At 36.3% G+C, this 14,706-nt stretch overlaps 1 pseudogene; it reads left to right on the top strand.

Annotated features, from left to right (window-relative positions):
* LOC149162819 (protein NRT1/ PTR FAMILY 5.2-like) overlaps positions 1 to 13,024 on the top strand; it is a 48,430-nt pseudogene extending 35,406 nt beyond the window's left edge.
* The last annotated feature ends 1,682 nt before the right edge of the window (positions 13,025 to 14,706 follow it).

Here is a 14,706-nt window from a genome sequence, read left to right on the forward strand (position 1 = left end):
GGATGTGGAGTGTGTAGTTTAAGCTGGGCTGGAGGGCATGATTGTGCAATTCTAGAGGTCAAGGTTGGGGCTTGGGCAAAGAAACTACACAATGCAACAATCTTGGGAGATAGGAACTGTGCATTGCACAATACCAAGTAGCAAGATCATAGCTAGAGGGCTAATACTGTGTAGTGCATAGTTTAGGAGAGGTCCATAGAGACTAGATTGATCAATTGGGAAGTTTTTCCAAAAATGGCTAAGTGTAGGATCGATGAGATGGGTGATGAATTTTGATTGTGATCACACACTTAAAATACTTTGATGACATGACACCATATATCATCTGAACATATGAACAAATAATTTCCCTCAGTGTGAAAACTTTACGGCAAGGTACGACAAGTGCAACACTGAAGATGGACTTTGGGATGACCGTGACGACACTTGTGTGATAGTGCTCAAAACTTTGTGCATGAGTGTGACAAATGTTTACATAGTTAGAAAAACTCATATAGATGAAGAGTGACTTTTGAAACCATAAAAATAATCGTGTAAATGTTGCGCGACGACCAAACATGCCAAAAGACAATAGTTAATCCAACATGAAAAGACGAACAAAAAGCTACAAGAAATCTCATGAAATAAGTTCTAATGTTTGTGAAAACAATGGCCTTCAAGGCCAAGGAAGGCTCAAAAATTGAGTGTAGGCCAAAATTTTGGAGGGTGTTGTAGTAGCTACAACAGACTGAGATGGATAAATCTTGTATCTAGACTAGTTACCTAGACGTCTAGTGAGTACAATAGATGGCACTTATGTATCTCGATAGATGGAAGTGGATCCATAAGATGGCGAGTTACTCAATCTTCATGACTAAATTGATCTTAGATCCTGGAGTGCAACAACTTCTCGGTTTATCTGAGGTATCAAGACTATGTTTGTTTTCAAGCTATCTTGTGATTACAATTCCTTAGGTGAAGAGAGCAACACAAACACTTTCTAAGGTGGAAGTGACTTTCATTTTTCTTGCTTGATAAATCCAAGTGTTGGTTGCAAGTTGAATTTTTGGAGTGGAATGATGAGGTTTCGTTAGAGAGGATAAAAGGGTCCTCAATACAAAAAAAATATTTAGAGTTTGCACCTAGGAAAGCATGTCACGGTTCTTATTGAAACATTATGGAAATAGAGAGTATTGTTTGTGGCAACAAAAAAGGTTGAATGATGATGTACAACAAAGGTAAATTGTGTGAATGTTTGAAATAAAATAGAGTTTTGACCATGTCGTAATGTGATCCACATGTTGTAGCAAGTCTATAATATCATGTTTAAGTTGATGTATTAGTCCTTGAAAATTTTTGTACATGCTGTTTTCATGAGATGTATTGTATCTACCTCTATATAACATGAAAAGGACATATCATTGTAATAGTTGGATAGGCATGCATACCCCTTTATCATGTGCCCATTATAATGAATTTCTCTACTTTAGTTCAATAACTTCTATTAGGGACTTACTTAACACTCTGAAGAATGGGTCATGTGTTGGCTAGATACACTTGAGTGGACCATATTAGTTGTATACTCTATTAGGTGAAGTTTTATATTCAGGGGGAATTCACCAAAAAGTTTAATGAACCATGTATTTGAAGAAAATCCTACTAGACTAGCGGTTGCAATAATAACAATGAAAGTGATGACAATAAAGTTAAAATCATACTGACTTCTCAGCAAATCGGGCTAGACGATATCCGTACCGTGGCAACAATTCGGCCACAATTTTTGAGTCAAAACAAAGCAATCTAGGAATCTGATCCGATCACTTGAAAGCATAATTGGAGGAAGTTTCAACCATGGCCGAGTTTCAACAATTATTGATGTTATTGCAAGCTATATCGGTAAGGTCTGTAAGCACTAGATTGAAAGAGAGAAACTTTATAAGCAGGAGCCAACACTATGAAGTTTGTGGTGACCATCAGTCATCAAAGCTCGTAGGCTGATTAGTGCAAGCTGCATATAGCAGTGGCTGGATAAGAACTCCAAGAGAGCTTTATCATGGAGTCTCAAGGATTAATTGCCATGGATGCCTCTGTCGATCTCAAAACTGGAAGATGGAAGGCTTGTTCCTTCGTCATTGGCAAGATTTATATGCAATGCAGTGGTCTGTTTCACTTACATGCTTTCTGCTCATCAATAAATAACTGCCAATATGTTTTTCTTCTTATTGAATACAACTTTAATATGCTATGAGTCTTCTGTGATTGATTTCTTGTTCACAATTTGTGACGAGTCACATTTCTGGTTGGGAATCAGAAATTGGTGTTTAATTTCTTGTTGGCGGCTTAATTTGTAAATATTGACGGATTAACACTGTTTAAACATGACAGCGTATGAGGTCTTTGAAAGGATGGCTTACTATGGGATTGCCTCCAATTTAGTGATTTACCTAACGACTAAGCTGCATGAAGGAACTGTGACCTCTTCATCGAATGTCTCTAACTGGTCTGGTACAGTTTGGATCACCCCCGTCATCGGCGCATATATTGCAGACACTCACTGGGGATGCTATTGGACGTTCACAGTGTTTTCATTTGTTTATATACTGGTCTGCAACTTGTCTCTCTTATTCCATCCATAGTTTTGACTATCTAAACACATTTTCTTTTCTTCTGGTCATCATATTTGGAATATATAAGTTTTTTTACAACAGTATTTTAGTTGGAGAAATTTTAAGAGTGAAAAATTATTTTAATTTTATGTAATTTTTATATATAATTTAGGCCATTTTTACAGTAAAACAATTCCATAGTATAAATTATGGGCCAATAATTTAAAAAAAAAATAAAAATTAAATAATTTTTTTAAACATGAAACATTGGCCCAATTACAAATATTAACCCCTTAAAATTTTACCCTATTTTAATTTTGTTGTTTCAAAATCCATAGGTAATGGACGTTGCTTACCTCACAAGTGGGTGGAGGAGAAAAGGTGTACATTTGAGAGTCAAAATGGGATGATGAGTGAAGGTGAGGAAGATAACATGCATATTTCAAATAGTATAGGGGTAGAGATAGATGGAGGCGGCTCAGAAACTATAGAGTGCAAACGAAGTCAAATTGCATTGTCAAAATGGGTGGAAGGTGAGAAGAGAATATACATATTTCATAAAGATTGAAGACACAGAATTTGAAATCCACAAAATGCCATTTTATTTTTACATTAAAATTAATATTTTTTTTACAAAAATACCGTTTTATGAAATATATGGTAAAATATTCATAATCAGATAAGTTTTATATTTTTACTTAAATTTTATGGAAACAATTATTTATTTAAAAGATAACTTTCATTTATTTGTATTTTTTATATTTAGTAATGTTAAATAGTTATTTATTTGAGCTAATAATAAGTTAGTTGTTTTTGGTGAGATTTTTTAGAAGTTTTACAGGTGGGTTTTACTGGTCTAATTCCTTTAAAATTTCACAGGAATTTATTGAAATTACAAGCTTGAATTTATTGAAATCACAAACTTGATAGGTAACCCTTGCATAATCTAAGTGCCCTTGAAATTTTTCAACGTGCTGAATCCATATATTCAGTCAAAAACCAGTTTAAATAACACAAATCAAGATTTCACCTCAAATTTTCCCCAAAAAATCTAAAAATCACACTAAAAACAATCCAATAACAAAAAATTTATATAATGTAAATTATTTTGATCAAATATTTATAAATCTATTACACTAAAATTTTAGAATCAAGTTTTTGCGTGGCAGGGCTCATCATCGAGATTGAAAGCGAGAAATAACCATATAAGTAGATAGCGAGGAAATTCTCATCTTTTAATCTTGATGGTTGTTGGGGATTTTTCTAGCAAAATCCCAAAAACACACAAATAAAAACTGAACACACCCTCTTCCTCAGGATCTTTTTGTGCACAGGGAAGCTTTAAAATAAAATGACTGAAGACAGAGTATTACACCAGCACATAAACATTTCTATTTATTAAAACAAAAATCACTGATACATATTCATCCTCTTTGCTGAGAGGGATTCACCAAAAAAAATTCAACAAAAACAACTCTGTCTCCACCTGAGAATTTACTAAGCTGGTTTTACTGCTGTAAAATCCCTTTTACATTTACTGCTGTAATAAAAATTTACATATGCAGCTCAAAAACATTATACGTCTGCTTCACTTCTGTGCATATCACATAAACAAAATTACAAAACCGTACAAAGGATTCTAGTTCTTTTCGGCACTGCTGTGCTATATTCGCATCATGCTTCATACAAACTTCGTCTTCATTTTTCGTATTGCACTGCTGTGCTCAAGTCTTCATTTTTTTTACACACGCCTATGTTCTTCACTTCATTACAAAAATGGTCAACTCTTAAAAAACATAAAATAATTACCAAGTACCCATATGCCATACAAAAAATTACGTAATGAGCATATGCGCCCATACCCCCGATATAAAAAAACATTAAAATTTAAACTTACACCAACCTATTACCTATCACAATAACTATGAAATAAATACTATTACGGCAGTCAAACAAATTTTTACACCACGCAATGCTTTTAATGCTGGCTCGAATGCATGTTGAGACAATCGATGGCGGAGAATGAAGAATTAAATCGGACGGCTGGAATGGATATCGGGAGGCCTTACTTGACTGAACGATAGCACCCGAGATTGTCAAACTTGCTTACGTATGGGGAGAGCCACGTGTCTGCACCATATTGTATCGGGCTCAAATATACGGAAAATGTCTTTGCTGGAAAGTGGTCCGAGAAATCTCAGACGGGTTTGGTGAATGGTTTCTGGCGATATACGTCTGCGTTGAAATTACATATTCAACACTCCCCTTTAATTTCAACTACTGGGCATTCGGTCATACCCAGACACTTTCTAAAAAATTCAAAGCTTTTCTGATCCAAAGGCTTTGTCAAGATGTCTGCTACCTGTTCTTGAGTCCTGCAATGTTCTAAGACAATTTCTCCATCGTTCACCAATTCTCTGATGTAGTGAAACCTTGTATCAATGTGTTTCGTTCTCTTATGAAACACTGAATTCTTTGACAATGCAATAGCTGAGCTATTGTCACAAAAAATCACTGTCGCTTTTGCCTGCTCTTGGCCTAAGCTTCTCAACATTCTTCTCATCCACACTGCTTGACATGCTGCTGCTGTAGCTGCCACATATTCAGCCTCTGCTGTAGACAATGCTACAATGGACTGCTTCTTAGAAGCCCATGAAATGGCTCCTGAACCCATATGAAAAACATAACCAGAAGTGCTTTTCCGATCATCTACACTTCCAGCCCAATCACTATCAGTGTATCCAACCAAATCTGAATGTTCTGAGACATTATATAAAATTCCAAACATTTTGGTACCTTTGACATACCTTAAAATTCTTTTTGCTGCCTGCCAATGTGCCTCCTTTGGCCTCTCCATAAATCTGGAAATTAAACTAACAGCATACATAATGTCAGGCCTAGTAGCTGTTAAATACATAAGGCTGCCAACAATAATCTTGTACAAACTAGGATCAAAATCCTTGCTGTTGTCCTCTCTGCTGAGTTTTAATCCCATTACTGTGGGAGTGATCGCTGCCTTGCATTCTTGCATGTTAAATCTGCTCAATACTTGATTTACATATCTTGCTTGTGAAATAAAAATTCCTTTTTCATTTTGATCTACTTCTATGCCTAAGAAGTATCTCAAAAAACCATGTCAGTCATTTCAAATTCTTCCTTCATGACTGATTTAAAATTCTCAATGAGCTGATCATCATTACCTATGAAAATAACATCATCAACATATAAGACAACAATTAAAATTTTACCATCATTTTCCTTGATGTAGACGGTGGGTTCTCGTTCACACTTGTTGAATTCATTATCCAATAGATATGAATCTGTCCTACTGTACCATGCTCTTGGCGCTTGCTTCAGCCCATAAAGAGCCTTCTTCAATTTGCACACTTTGTGTTCTTCACCTTTCTTCTCATAGCCGAGAGGCTGTTCAACGTACACCTCTTCTTTTAACACTCCATTTAGGAATGCTGACTTCACGTCCATTTGGTAGACTTTCCATTTGTTTTGTGCTGCTATGGACAACACTGCTCTCATGGTTTCCATTCTTGCAACTGGTGCGAAAGTCTCCTCATAATCTCTCCCATACTGCTGCTTGTATCCTTTGACAACCAGCCTTGCCTTGTGCCTTTCTATCTTGCCTTCAGCATTGCTTTTGGTCTTGTAGACCCATTTCACTCCAATGACTTCTTTGCCTTTTGGTAGCTCAACCAAATCCCATGTTTTGTTTCTCCCTATGGCATTCATCTCTTCATCCATAGCTTCTATCCATTTCTTATCTTTAATTGCATCTTCGAAATGAATAGGATCATCAACATGACAATACAAGGCAAATAAGGAATTCATTCCTTCATCATAAATGTCACTTAGATTTCTAAATTTCTTACCTCGTTCACTTGGTGTGCAAGTGCTTGAAGACGCACTTGAGTTTCCTCCTTGTGGTGTGCTTGGAGAAGCACTCTCATTTATCCTCAATGGTGTCCCTTGCTGTCCTTGTGTTGGCGCTGCTGTTTGGGGATGCATTTCAGCCACTTCCTCTTCATCTTCATCATGAGACAAACAGTTTTTAACATTCACTATTTTCTCTATGCTTCCATCCCAAGCTTCCTCTTCAATGAATTGAACACCTCTGCTGACAAAAAACTTCTTGGTAGATGGGATATACAACCTGTAGGCTTTGGATTCCTCACTGTATCCAATGAAAAGACATTTCTCCCCTTTGCTGTCCAACTTCCTCCTTAGCTGATCTGGTATGTGTGCATAGGCCACACATCCAAAAACTCTCATGTGGGTGACTCCTTGCTTTCTTCCACTCCATGCCTCTTTCGGCACTTTGTTCAACACTGCTTTTGTAGGACACCTGTTCAAAATATACACTGCACAATTTACAGCTTCAGCCCAATAATCATTTGGCAAATGCTTTGCCTTCAGCATGCTCCTCGCCATATCCATGATGGTCCTATTCTTCCTTTCAGCAACTCCATTTTGCTGTGGGGTGTATCTTGCTGTAAAATGTTTGTGAATTCCATTTTCTCTACAAAATCGTAGGAATTCCTTGGAGATATACTCACCTCCTCTATCATTTCTCAAAACTTTTATATGCAGCCCGCTTTGGTTCTCCACAAGTGATTTGAATTTTCGGAATTTCTCAAACACTTCACTTTTGTTTTTAAGGAAATATACCCAAGTTTTTCTTGTAAAGTCATCAATGAATGTTAGGAAATATTGGCTGCCTGCTAATGATGGAGCTTGCATTGGTCCACATAAATCTGAGTGGATGATCTCTAAGGGTGCCTTTGCCCTTATGTTTTTACCTGATGGAAAACTTTCTCTGTGTTGTTTCCCCAAAATGCAACCTTCACATAGGCTGTCTGGTTTCTCTATCAATGGTAATCCTCTTACCATTCCTTTCCTACTCAACAAGTTTAGACCTCCAAAATTGAGATGTCCAAATCTCAAGTGCCATAACCAATTTTCATCCTTTGGCACGCTTTGGAAAGCCTCTTGGGTAACTACTGCAATTACATTTTTGTTTTTCAAATATGCCCTGATCCTGAGAGGGAACATCCTGTTCCTTGTCATTTTTACTTCAGCAATGCATCGTTTGTTGGGTGCTATATCCATGATGGTGCATACATCATTTTTAAAGAAAACATTGTACCCCTTATGGAAAAGTTGTCCAATACTCAAGAGGTTACATCTCATTCCAGGGACATAGTAGACATCTGCTATGGTTTTCCTTTCTCCTTGCTTTGTAAATATTTTTACCTCCCCTTTTCCCATAACAGAGATTTTGTTATCAGTTCCAAGTGTAACTTCTGATTTCACATTCTGATCTAGAGCAGAAAAGAAGGCTATGTTTCCTGTCATATGGTTGCTGCAACCTGAGTCTAAAAACCATATGTCTTCACTGTTTGTTTCAGCCATGTTACAGGCTAACAACACATTATTTTGGCTGATGTTTTCTCTAGTGACATTTGCATTTTGTCTATTACTCATATCATGCTGCTTCTTCCTACATTCACTGGCATAATGCCCATATTTTTTACAATAATAGCATTGGACATTGGATTTTTCATACTTTTGTCCTTGAGCATGATGTTGTCCTCCTTGTTGGCTGCTGCCTTGGCCTTGGTTCTGATTTGGATTGCTGCCTCTTCCTTGTGCATTCGCTGGGTTGTTCCTTCCACCTCTGTTCTGGCTTCTGCCTCTTCCTCTTTTGTTTCCTCTGCCTTGACCTCTTCCTCTTCCAAAGGACATCTGGGTCTTGAAGGCTTGCTCTAGAGATGAGTTTTCATTTCTACTCAACCTCTGCTCATGTGTTATCAGTGATGCATGTAGCTCATCAACTGAAAAGTTTGAGAGATCCTTTGTCTCTTCAATGGTGGTGACAATCGCATCAAATTTTGAGGGTAAGACCCTCAATATTTTCTCCACAATCCTCCTATCTTCAATGGTTTCTCCATGAGTCCTCATCTGTGTGACCAAACCAATTACATGTGTGAAGAATGAGTCAATGTTGTCTGACTCCTTCATGTTCAGATTCTCAAAATCCTTCCTCAGCAATTGCAGTTTTGTTGTCTTCACTCTCTCCATGCCTTGATAGGCTGTCTTGAGGGTTTGCCATGCTTCATTGGATGTCTTAGCTGTTGCTAACCTTGGAAACACACTTCCATGCACTGCTTGATACAAGAAGAAAAGGGCTTTTGAATCCTTCTTCTTGCAGCTCTTTAATAGATCCTTCTCTCCTTGAGTTAATGCATTAAACTCATTTTCATCTGCTGGTTGTTCAAAACCTTCCTCAACTATTTCCCATAAGTCTTGGGAAGCAAACAAGGCTTTCATTGTTATTGCCCAATAGTCATAGTTTTTACCATCAAATAATGGGAGCTGCATACCCATGCTATTACTGGTGCTTGTGCCAGCCATTCTTGCAGCCTCAACTATGCTTCAATTTCTTGACTGTGTATTTTAAAACAACTGACTGCTTCTTCAGCAACACAAAAAAAACTTTGTGAAATACTTGAGTATTTTCTTGACTGAGCCTTCACTCTGTTGGAGAAGATCTACTGCTGCAACAAAAGACTCCTCCCTTCAGCTTCTTTGTCACCTTCAAAGAGCCTAAGCCTACTCTGATACAACTGTTGGAGATTTTTCTGGCAAAATCCCAAAAACGCACAAATAAAAACTGAACACACAGAGGCAATGCTTTGTTTATCTTCCTCAGGATCTTTTTGTGCACAGAGAAGCTTTAAAATAAAATGACTGAAGACAGAGTATTACACCACCACATAAACATTTCTATTCATTAAAACAAAAATCACTGATACATATTCATCCTCTTTGCTGAGAGGGATTCACCAAAAAAAATTCAACAAAAACAACTCTGTCTCCACTTGAGAATTTACTGAGATGGGTTTACTGCTGTAAAATCCCTTTTACATTTACTGCTGTAATAAAAATTTACATATGCAGCTCAAAAACATTATACGTCTGCTTCACTTCTGTTCATATCACATAAACAAAATTACAAAACCATACAAAGGATTCTAGTTCTTTTCGGCACTGCTGTGCTATATTCGCATCATGCTTCATACAAACTTCGTCTTCATTTTTCGTATTGCACTGCTGTGCTCAAGTCTTCATTTTTTTTACACGCGCCTGTGTTCTTCACTTCATTACAAAAATGGTCAACTCTTAAAAAACATAAAATAATTACCAAGTACCCATATGCCATACAAAAATTACGTAATGAGCATATGCGCCCATACCCCCGATATAAAAAAACATTAAAATTTAAACTTACACCAACCTATTACCTATCACAATAACTATGAAATAAATACTATTACGACGATAAAACAAATTTTTACACCACGCAATGCTTTTAATGCTGGCTCGAATGCATGTTGAGACAATCGATGGCGAAGAATGAAGAATTAAATCAGACGGCTGGAATGGATATCGGGAAGCCTTACTTGACTGAACGATAGCACCCGAGATTGTCAGACTTGCTTACGTATGGGGAGAGCCATGTGTCTGCACCATATTGTATCGGGCTCAAATATACGGAAAATGTCTTTGCCGGAAAGTGGTCCGAGAAATCTCAGACGGGTTTGGTGAACGGTTTCTGGTGATATACGTCTGCGTTGAAATTACATATTCAACAATGGTGAGCCTGGCTCGAAAAGTAAATTCTTCAGTGTGATGCGAGGAATTTCTCATCTTTTAATCTTGATGATGAGCCTGGCTCAAAAAGTAAATTCTTCAGTGTGATGGATTCAAAAATATTCAAGCAAAACAAGTAGCGTCTAAGTTCATTTACGTAGTTACCTGTTGTTGTATTTGACAGGGGATGGTGATTTTAACATTTGCAGTTGCGTTGCCATCTCCGAAACCACAAGAATGCCAACCGAGCTCCGACTTATGTAAGAAAGCTTCCAGCCTTCAGGTTGGGATTTTCTACTCTGCTTTGTACGTTCTCGCTGTGGGCATTGGCGGTACAAAGCCCAACATCTCCACCATATGTGCAGATCAGTTCGATGAATTTGATCCCAAAGAGAAGCTTCAGAAATCCTCCTCCTTCAATTGGTGGATATTTAGTGTGTTTTTGGGAATGTTGTTTGCAGATAGTTTTCTGATATACATCCAGGATCGCATGGGATTCACCGTAGGTTATGCGATTCCCACGGCGGGATTGATTATATCTCTCGTACTATTCTTAATTGGTACTCCTTTTTACAGACACAAAGTACAGAATGGAAATCCATTCAATCGGATGGCTCAGGTAATTATTGCAGCAGTTCGTAAATGGAAAGCTAATGTGCCATCAGATCCCACCAAACTTTACTACATTGACCCCAAAGAGTATGTTGCTAAAGGCAGATTCCCCATTTCTCATACTCCGGTTTTGAGGTGAGTTCAACAAGGACTAAATTTAATTTTCAGTTTGATTATTTTTTAGTAGACAAACCCTGGTTGAAATTATTGAAATCAATCATCTTTATTTTTTTTTTTTTTTTGGTCTCCTTTGGTTTTTTGAAACTTCGATAATATTAGAGTCACAACCATCTTTATTGTTTTAAAGTCATTTTTATGTTAGAAGTGTTAGCATCATTTCTCATGTTGTTTTCTCTATAGGATTATTTTTATAATAATAATATAATTAGTTTAATAGGTTATTATTATTATAACATAATTAATTTTTGTTTTCATGAAATGTATTTAGTTTTAGTATTCATATATTTGGTGTATAATATTATTTATAGGGTTTATAATATTAATTTTTGAGTTTAATATAAAAGTTTTGAGTTTATAATAATGGTTAATGATGATCTAATGTAACGTTATGCTAAAGATTATTTCAATATGAAAATTAACTATGGTCAATCATTATCAATTGTGGTCAATCATGGTCCAATATCACATTGTGACAAAAATTATTACCATATAAAAATCAACCATGGTAAACCACATTTTACATTATAAATCTTTAAATTTAACCTAAATAAATTATAAAAAAAACAATATTTGATTTTTTAAAAAATAATTATAACAATAGATTAACAATAATTACAATAATTAATTATAATAATATTTTTATTATAACAACTATTTTTATAATATTATTATTACTATATATTTATCAATATAAATATTAATATCAAATCTATACTATTAATATTTACCTATTGTTTTTCAAAAGACATTTACTGATGTAATTGATATATATATATATATATATATATATATATATATATATATATATATATATATATATATATATATATATATATATATATATATATATATATATGTATATATATATATATATATATATGAAGGTATGTAATTGTCCTACGTATAACTTAATTTGTTTTCTTTCTTAGGTTTATCTATTCACTCAAAAGAAATGACTTATTTTTCTATCCAAGTTTATACAAATTAATTTTCCCCTAACTTCACTGCACTATTATTGATTCTGAATTTCCTTTTTCTACCTCACAGATTCTTGGACAAAGCAGCTACCAAAGCAGCTACCAAGGGTGGTTCAACCAGTCGATGGAAGTTGTGTCGTGTAACCCAAGTAGAAGAAACCAGCTGATGCTCAAAATGCTTCCAATTTGGGTCCTTTTGTTCATACAAAGCACCTTGAGTTCCCATTTAACCACACTATTCGTAAAGCAGGGAACGACACTAAACAGACATATGGGTTCTCATTTTCAAATCCCTGCAGGCTCGCTCACATCATTTTTCGCTTTGTCAATGGTGGTATCCATTATAGTCTACGACAAAGTGTTAGTCAGTATTTTCCGAAGATTCACGGGAAACCCCCGAGGCATCACGATCTTACAGAGGATGGGTATTGGCATCTTCGTCCACATGATATGCATGGCAGTGGCTTCCATAACCGATGTGAAACGGATGAGTGTTGTGAAAGCTCACGGTTTTGAACGTGACAGGAAAGCAGTATCCCCACTCACTGTTTTCATTTTACTTCCTCAGTTTTTGTTGGGAGGCATAGCAGAAGCCTTTCTTGAGACAACAAAGTTAGAATTCTTCTATGATCAGGTGCCCGAGAGCATGCAGAGCATAGGAACTGCATTATATTGTAGTACATTAGGGATGGGGGGTTTTTTAACTACTCTTTTTCGGAAAGCTACAGCTAAGATCAGTGGAAGAAAGGACCACACCAGCTTTATTACTATTATGCATTCATGGCTATTCTTAGCTTTGTAAATTTTATGTTCTTCCTAGTTGTCTCTCAGCTTTACATTTACAAGAGAGAAACCAACGAGGCATTTAGCAACGACAGCCATATTGTATATCCAGGTACAGTAACAACGGAAGGTCATGAGCTACCTGTGGATATCAAAGGTGGCCCAGAGGAAATGGAGATGAGGAAGGTAATAAACAATGTTGATCCATCGAGGGAAGTATAAAAGCCACTGGCTGGATGATGCAGGAATCTATGATATATATATATAGAGAGAACAATAATATTATGTCGGTTTCATGGCGATCATTAATATTTGTAAAATACATGCTATTGGACATGCAAGTTTTTCAAATGTCAATGTGATTGAAATACCCTGTCCATTATTTTATTTCCTATGAAGATATGAAATTGGAGTTAATAAATTGTTGGACACTTTCTGGTAAGTAATGTAGAACATGGTTGCCCGACAGGAAGAAGGAATGGCTTCTTTTGAAATGGAATATGGTTTACTGCTTAAAGTAAATATGAAGCTTATGTTTATGCTCAAAATGATGTCCTCCTATGGTTATAGGTGGGCCTTGCCTCGTATGCCAGAAAGAAGGGCAAAGTAGGTCAGTGAATAATGTTGAAAACAAGAAGGGCAAAGTAGGTAATGTTGAAAACAATACCTTTGCAATGTCGTGCACTTCGTACTCTTCAGCTAGTAAACATGCTAATTAATCCTTAAAACGTTGTACTTATGGAAAATTTGAAAAGACTGTATATCATTTAGCACAGTATGTTTTTTAGTTTTGGAGCTTGTTATCTGTATTAAACTTATGTTGATTGCTGATTCTCAAAGTATTCGAAAATAAAACAAACATAAATGCGGTCAAATAATTAACAATTGATAAAATTGGCTAAAACAACACAATTATAGAAACTCAATCATATATTATGCACAAATGGTGTATGTGCAAAAACACTCACACACTCATTTACATTCAGATTACTCTATTAAATAGAGTTTTTTGAGATCCAACTTATTCCTAAATTAGATAGAGAGGTTGAGAGAATTTCTCAACCATCACAAACCAACTTCTTAAATATGGAATGTAAGCATTAACTCCAACATCCCCCCTTAATGATTATATTACATGAAAATAACAAAATAATCACGCTTATCAGTAGATGCTCCATCAAGTTGCCTCATAACCCTCGGAAAGGTGTAGTTGGCAAGTTGGATTCCCGAGTTCCCTTCCTCAACTCCCGAATCAAGGACCTCCCGAAGTCAATTACTGGACAGCATCTCAATCTGTCGCATAACCTCATTAGGAAACCACTTCCATGTCTACCACTAATGAGGGATCCTTCCCTAGATCCGCAACTGCCATACTATCTGGACAACCATCCATATTGAGCCTTACTGCTACTTGATCTTTAAGTACTGGCATCAGACACATAGTTGAACTGCTGGTTATTTTTAAAAGAGTTTAATAGGTTCACTCTCTTCATTTTTTTTTCAAATTGCTGCCGCGATTAGAGACACCACACCAGATACCTGACCCTATCGATGAGCTCCCGAAGAGAGCCACGGACTGGTACGCAACGCGATTGTTAAGCCCCGTTTTTATGAATCCACAGCATTGGATCCCTGAAGTCCGAGAAGACTGCTACGAAGGTCAGGATTTTTGTAAGCACCATGACACCGCAACAGTTCACTGCTGAGGTCTTTACACTCGCGAACATATAAAACCCAAAAATCTGTTGGCGTTATATATCGATCTGCATTTAATTTCTAACTATGGCCAGTCAAGATAAACCCTATAAATCCAAAGATAAATACTAGTATTGGACAAGAAAAGATGCCATCCCACGGTTATTATCATTAATTCCCTTTAGGTTTCCTACGTCACGACACCACTG

Source organism: Pinus tabuliformis, chromosome 5_2 (assembly GCF_031772625.1).
Source record: "Pinus tabuliformis cultivar Carrire ecotype Pingquan chromosome 5_2, CPIR1, whole genome shotgun sequence".
In the NCBI taxonomy this organism is placed as follows: Eukaryota; Viridiplantae; Streptophyta; class Pinopsida; order Pinales; family Pinaceae; genus Pinus; species Pinus tabuliformis.